Source organism: Lolium rigidum, chromosome 3 (assembly GCF_022539505.1).
Source record: "Lolium rigidum isolate FL_2022 chromosome 3, APGP_CSIRO_Lrig_0.1, whole genome shotgun sequence".
NCBI lineage: Eukaryota > Viridiplantae > Streptophyta > Magnoliopsida > Poales > Poaceae > Lolium > Lolium rigidum.
In genome coordinates, this window is record NC_061510.1 from 245,214,462 (window position 1) to 245,222,646 (window position 8,185).

Sequence of the window (8,185 nt, forward strand, 5' to 3'; positions counted from 1 at the left end):
CACCTCTTGACTTGCCCTTCCGCCTACTTAAAGCCTCCGTGACGAAACCCCCAGTACCGAGAGCCACGATACGGAAAACCTTACTGAGACGCCGTCGCCGCCGATCCCATCTCGGGGGATCCAGGAGATCGCCTCCGGCACCCTGCCGGAGAGGGGAATCATCTCCCGGAGGACTCTACACCGCCATGGTCGCCTCCGGAGTGATGAGTGAGTAGTCTACCCCTGGACTATGGGTCCATAGCAGTAGCTAGATGGTTGTCTTCTCCTCATTGTGCTTCATTGTTAGATCTTGTGAGCTGCCTAACATGATCAAGATCATCTATATGTAATTCTATATGTTGTGTTTGTCGGGATCCGATGGATAGAGAATACTATGTCATGTTAATTATCAAGTTATTATACATGTGTTGTTTATGATCTTGCATGCTCTCCGTTTCTAGTAGAGGCTCGGCCAAGTTTTTACTTTTAACTCCAAGAGGGAGTATTTATGCTCGATAGTGGGTTCATGCCTGCATTGACACCGGGACAGTGACGAGAAAGTTCTAAGGTTGTGTTGTGCTTGTTGCCACTAGGGATAAAACATTGGCGCTATGTCCGAGGATGTAGTTGTTGAATACATTACGCACCATACTTAATGCAATTGTCCGTTGTTAGCAACTTAATACTGGAGGGGTTCGGATGATAACCTCGAAGGTGGACTTTTTAGGCATAGATGCGGTTGGATGGCGGTCTATGTACTTTGTCGTAATGCCCAATTAAATCTCACTATACTTATCATGTCATGTATGTGCATTGTTATGCTCTCTCTATTTGTCAATTGCCCGACTGTAATTTGTTCACCCAACATGCTTTTATCTTATGGGAGAGACACCTCTAGTGAACTGTGGACCCCGGTCCATTCTTTAATACTGAAATACAAATCTGCTGCAATACTTGTTTTTACTGTTTTCTCTGCAAACAATCATCTTCCACACAATACGGTTAATCCTTTGTTACAGCAAGTCGGTGAGATTGACAACCTCACTGTTTCGTTGGGGCAAAGTACTTTGGTTGTGTTGTGCAGGTTCCACGTTGGCGCCGGAATCTCCGGTGTTGCGCCGCACTACATCCCGCCGCCATCAACCTTCAACGTGCTTCTTGACTCCTACTGGTCCGATTAAACCTTGGTTTCTTACTGAGGGAAACTTGCCGCTGTGCGCATCACACCTTCCTCTTGGGGTTCCCAACGGACGCGTGTCGAACGAAAAGATAATACGTCAACCACGCGCATCACCCCGTAGTAATTGCAAATACATTTACAGGGCCATTCATAAGTTTGTATGTAATAGCGACAGCCCCCGAGTAAACGGAGGAACCATGCGCCTTTTCGCTTCGTAACCCAGTGCACCGGCGTGGGCCTTTCATATTTTTTCATTGTTTTCTACCAATTGCAGCACTCGCATGTTCCATGAGACTTTTGATGAGAATCATAATAGATCTTGCAGCCCCCAAGTATTGCCGGGTAAGCTGTGGTATGCCGATAACCATTGCTCCCGATGGGAGAAGTAGTAACCGATGAATTTATAATAAACCTTGTAACCCCTGAGTATTGTCGGGTAAGTTATAATACGTTGATAACCAGAGCTCCCTGTGGGAGTGGTAGTAACCGATAAAAAAATTCATCAATTGCAGCACTCGCATGTTCCCTGAGGCCTTGATGAAATCATTGATAGTATAAAGAGTCTTCATGTTTGCTTGAATTCCAGCGAACCAGTGCTCCCGATGGGAGTTATAGTTGTGATAGCCAAAGATATTCCAGGAGCCCTCGAATGATTCTAGCGCTCCTGAAAGTGCATTGGGTCAATATTATATAAGATGATATCCATTGAGGATCATAATCGATGACCCGGAAGTATATCGGGCAATATAGCCATAGAAGATAAATCCATTGATAACCATAGATGATGAACCACCGACCCGGGAATGCATCAGGTCGATATTTATATAGCTATAAAAGATAAATCTATTGATAACCATAGATGATGAAGCCATTGATCCGTGAGTGCATCGGGTCATTTATATAAGATGATATCCATTGATAACCATAGATGTGAAGCCACCGACCCGGAAACGCATCGGGTCATTTATATTGATAACTATAGACGATGAATCCACTAACCCGGAAATGTATCGGGTCAAAATTTATATAGCCATAGATGATGAAACCATTGACCAGGGAGTGCATCGGGAGAAGATATATACAGAGTCGAAGAAGATAAAACTATTGATAATCATAAATAATGAAACCACCGACCCAGGAGTGCATCGGGTCATTTATATAAGATGATATCCATTGAAAACCATAGATGATGAAGCCACCGACCCGAAGAAAATAAATCCACTTAGTCGGGGAAGATATATCCAGAGTCAGCTCGGCTGCAGCGAGGCCAATGCAAAAGCAGGTCGCATGGTGGACGCATTCGAAGTAATTGTGCAATCAGAAATAGTCGATGTGGTGGGCGCAGTCGAAATAGCATCGCGGCCAGAGATAGTCGATCTAGTCATGTGATGCCTGGTCGAAAGTAGTCGATGAAGAGTGACAGGCGAGCCCCCAAGCACGTGGCGGGTGCGTGATGGCGGACACGGTCGACCGAGCAAAGAAGTTGAAGTTGATAATCCTTTGTGTCGGATGATGAAGCGTGGCGCAAACCCAGTGGAGCGCCGTTTAGTCGGAAGAAGTTGACGGAGCAGATGATGCCGACAAAACCGATGAGCGATGTAGGTTCCTCTGGATTTAACGGCGATGGAGTTGTTCGTAGTTGAAGTCGTCGGCAGTTGAGGCGAAGGCGAAATCAAAGTATCTTTCAAGTTATCCGTATAGCCCAGTAATATACTGCTGGCGTGTCGTCTTTATGGAAGATGGTGTATACGTACATGAGCGAAATCGATCTCTCTTGAGTATAAAAACATCTCTGAATGTTTGTCGTATTTGTATCTCACCTCCTTATTTTTATTTTACTTTATTTTATTTTTCTCAACCATTTTTTACGCTACCAAGAAACGCTACACTAATTAATTACAACTGCAAAACTGAATCTATATATTCTTAGTTAAACATGTCGTGTGGCTCTTACAGATGGGGTCGAGGTGGGCGAACGGTGTCTTCCACGTACATGTCACCCATGATGCTATCATCAGGAGGATCAAGGTCTCGCTCATTAGGTTAAATGTAGAGAAGCTATCTTCCCTAGACGCTTCCCCAGAGCGAAGAATGAACTAAGCAAGGTGACGTAGAGTTGGGGGAGGTTCTTTTTTGACGAAATCGACGGAGAGCTGTAGTCGGGAGACGTGGAAAAACAAAAGAGAAATGGAGAGAAGCTTGCGTCCTAATTATGGAGCGACATCACAAGAGGTCGTGCGACAAGGAAGTGTGTCGAGCCGTTGGCTAGCAACTCTGGTGAGAGGAACAACATGATGGTGTCAGCGAAGTTGTGAGATAAATCGAGCGGGAGGTGAGTAATGTTGTTGTGATGGTTCTCTTTTGTTGTTCATTTTTTAGCGGAACCATGCATACATGGGTGACAAGACCGAGTGGAAACCTTTTTACCAAAAGAATCGTCATGGAGCCTGTAAACAAATACCTAACCAAAACTTAATGGCAAACAAAGAGGCCCATCATGACCGAGAGTCAAAATTGTGAATACACCTCTCCCTGCTTTCTGTCCTCGCTCCTTGTCCCTAGAACTTGTGTATTTTTCTATTAAGCAAAAGCTCCACTGAAAAATGATTGTTCAGTTTCTCCAGAGGTTTTGGTCACGGGCATTACAAACAAAAATACACATGTATCCAAATATTAATACATTAATCTAGGTCACTGACTTAATACTAGGTACATTGGTAGGTAGACAACAAAAGCTCGGCTACAGGTTATGTAAAGTGCCCCTTGAACTCGTCAGAATTAGAAGTTTATAGCAAGATACATTATCATCATCTGTGGGGATTTTCTATCATGCAATATATAAAAGACAAGAATGTGTTTCTTCCCCTACACCTTGAAATGTTCATAAGTTTAGGCAATAGATGTTTGTATTCTTATTACAAATATGGTGGTATCACTACGGAAAAACAGGCTTTGCCGTGCAACTATTTGCACGACAAAGAGCCCTATTTGCACGGCAAAGGCTTTGCCGTGCGACCCCGCACGGCAAAGGTCGCTTCTTTGTCGTGTGGCTAACATGTTTTATCTAAAAAAAGGCCCCAAACTGGCTGGTCTGGAAATCGAACCTAGGATACAAAGTAGGGAAAGCGTGCAACCTTGCCACTGAGCTATGTGTTCATTAGTTGATAACTATACCATGCCATGCCTTTTGAGATGAGAAAAAAATCCAGTTTTTACATCTTTGCCGTGCGCTTACACTAGGCAAAGTCTTCTTTGCCGTGCGTTTTTCAAAAACACTAGGCAAAGGTTGCTTTGCCGTGCAACCCACCTGCGCGCACGGCAAAGGATGAGGCACGGCAATGCCCAATGCCTTTGCCGTGCACCAAGTCTTTGCTGTGCGGTGTGTTGGGCCATTGCCGTGCACCTTTCTTTGCCGTGCGGCCTCTTCCATCGTTGTCGTGAATCGTATCTTTGCCGTGCGCTTGTGTCTATCTTTCCCGTGGCCAAGGTCTTTGCCGTGCGTTTTTATCTGTGCGCACGACAAAGAAATCTTTGCCGTGCGGGGACACACGGCAAAGAAAGGCTGCACGGCGACGCCTATTTTTCCCGTAATGTATGTCCCGTAAACAATTTAAGCTCAGGTTTGAATTTTTGAATTAAAGTAACTTTTTTATTACTGTGTTTATTTTTTGATTTCGTGGCAACGCACGGGCATTCAACTAGTATTAGGTAACAATCAACCTGCAGTCACCCGTTCTGGATCCCATCCTCCACATACCACAGCCATGGCGTCACCCTCGTGCTCCAATCGTCATCCTGGATCGGTGTCCCAGGAACGCGGCAACCAACTTACGGTGAATCGAACGGAGGCCGTGGAGTGGCTCCACCCGCGACCCATTGCATGGCAAACGGTAGTGGTGAGGGACGAGGAGGATGGAGGCCATGCGACACCCGAGAGGCGCCGTCGAGGATCAGTGCCCCAATGCGCGAAAAATGGAGGTGAAGGCGAGATGGCTTTGCATGTGACCGAGAGGCCAGGAGGGGCTTATCGCCGGCACAGCAAGGATGCAGGAGGTAACCCACCGTGACGTCGTCCTCTTCTGCACGGAGGTCGATTCCGATGGGCTCTTGTTTAACTAAAAGCACTCTGTCCCAAATCAGCTATTCTATGGACGATGAGATCAGGGAGGCAGACGCCGGCACCCATCTCCCCCGATTAGCTTGGAGCCGTGCTGGGCCGTGCATGGCTGCCGCCCTCCTGTTCTGGTGTGGTGTCATCCTCACAACACCACAGCTGCTCCAAATGGACTCATCCACTTTTGAATTTCTATGATACTACTGTCTCTGAATTTTGCACCCAGCGCCGCTATGAGAGCGCAGCTTGACATTAATTTTCCCTGCGGTTGGACATCTACACGCCAGCCAGATATTGAAGGTTCATTTTCAGAATTTTTTCTAACCCGATGCATCCGGCTGGACTCCGCCTATTGCACACGCATTCTGCTGCCGTGAAGAAGCTGTTGTCATCTATCTGTGTATAGCTCGTGTTCACCGTTTCACACATCAAGAGAAAGCATTAGCAGGGTATCTCATAATGATACACTGATGATCAATATAATGTCAGGATAGCATGGAAGGTGTAAGAGGATTTCTTTTTTCTGAATATGCATTTCATCGTTTATCCCATTGTAGTCTTCTGTAGGTCAAACAACTCTCACAACTTGATGAGGATTATGATCTTATGGAGCGTTTTATTTAGAAAAATTTAGAATTTCTCCAAGTGATACTTAGTGGTTAATCTCTACTGATGATCTGAATCCAAAAATATATGTATGTGAGCTCTCAGAAAGACATATGCACTGACGTCAATAAATGAGGTAAGAAAGATTGGCAATATTTTGGCTTTTGACCAATGTTTTCCTGACAATACCTTCCTAATGTTTTTTTATTGTATGATCGTACAAGGTTTAGAGAAGTTCTGTCACATGCCACAGTATATGGATGAGGCTAGGTTTTTCCAAACACTGATGCAGTTCCGGTTTCCAATATAAGACATGATTTGGAAGAGTCTCTTTCTCAGAAATAATTTTCTTATGATTCAATCTTCAACAAGTTTGACGGCATAAGCTTGGCAAAAGTATTGATGTCTTTGATGTCGTTTTAAAACAAGTATGCATATATGTTTCTGAAATTGTTGGGAAAATTCATCATTCGATCTTTCTTTTGCTGAGATGAGAAATTGACATGTCAAGTCTGAAGGGTTAAGTAATTCTCAATTGTATGTATCCGTGTTCACGTTAGGCATTTAATTTGTCACTACTGTTGTGCAAATTCATATCTCACATTGTAGTGTCTGCATTTCCTGTATTTTGCATGCAATGGAGTAAATGCTTTGCCAATAGAATAGTGAAAAGTAAGTAAGTAACTACTCCCTCTGTCAATAATTACCATGCATTTTTGGTTTAACCAAAGTTAAACTTGACAATCTTTGACTAAACATCTAGAAAAATTATCAATATCCATTACAATGAACAAATATTTTCAGATATATTTTCAGATTATATGTATTCACTATCACAAATGTAGATGTGTTTATCTTATATTATATGCATTCACTATCTATACACTTAGTCAAACTTTACAAAGTATGAATTTAACTAAACCTAAAATGCAGGGTAATTCCGGATGGAGGAAGTATGTTGAATTTTTTTTGATGGTGAATGGATCGTAGCGGACAAGAGGGGGGGGGGGTGAATGGACGCTACGAAAAATTTAAGTATTTTTCAGTTTTAGCGGTGCGGAAGGTAAAGGTGATTGCTTTAGTGGTGAAGATGTTCCTAGTATGATCCTAGGCAAGTGCAACAAGTAAAGGAAACAAGCATGATAGTAAGAGTAAGGAGCGGGATAACCGGATGGCGCGGAGACGAGGCGGGGTTTGTTTCCCGCAGTTACTCCCACAAAAGGGAGTACGCCTGCGTTGAGGAGGTGCTAGCCTCACACAAGAGGCTAGGTGGCCACACCACGAAGGAAAGGCCTCAACATCTTCCTCGAGAGAGCTCCACAAAGGGGCTCCCCCTTCTCCACTATGGCACCGGTCGAGGCGGTGGTTCCTTCACAAGGTTGGGCGAGCTCCACAACACTAGGAGGCTCCCAACAACCTATGGGGCTATCACAACACCAAGCTAGCCTCCATAGGTGCACTTCCTCCAAGATCCCACCATAGGAACCCTAACTCCAAGATCCACTAAGGACTAGCACGAATTGGTGAAATCTCTTTTGGTAGAACTATAGATCGGGGCCTCCTTCACCACTCCTCAAAATTTGGGCAAGATTGGTTGGATGGTTGGGAGATCCTCAAGGATTAAGCTCAGCAACAATGGAGGAGAGAGAGAGAGGAGAGATAAAAACGAGTTGGAGAAGAAGGGCCCTTTAAATAGGCCCCCCGAAATCCAACCGTTATCTACAGTTTTTGCCTAAGCGGTACTACCACTTTGGTAAGCGGTACTACCGCTCTGGATTCGAAATCCCATAGAACTTATCCACGTGGACACATAGTGGTACTACCGCTCGTGGTACCGCTCGAGGTACCGCAATGGCCTCCAGAGCTTACTGGATCCCAAGCGGTACCGAAGCGGTACCAACTGCTGTAACTCATGTTACGGTACTTGAGCGGTACCAAGATGGTACTACCGCTCTCAAGCGGTACTACCGCTCGAGGTACCGCAAAGGTACTGTAACTTGTTCTGTGGGACTTTCTCAGTGCAAATCTCCAGAGAGGTACCGTTGGGCGGTACCAGTAGGGGTAGCGGTACTACCGCTATTGGTACCGGTAGTACCGGCCTGGCAAAAACTGATTTCTCCTCTTTTTATCTCCAACCATGTCACCTCGCGATACACACACAAAACCAGAAAACCTATAAACTACGCTTCAGTCCTCCGATCTTGACGTGTCCAGCGAGGTCACCGTGCACTTGCAAATCTATCAAAGATACTCTTTGCACACGGTGGAATTATTCAAGTGTTGTCATCAAACACACAAAACACGGG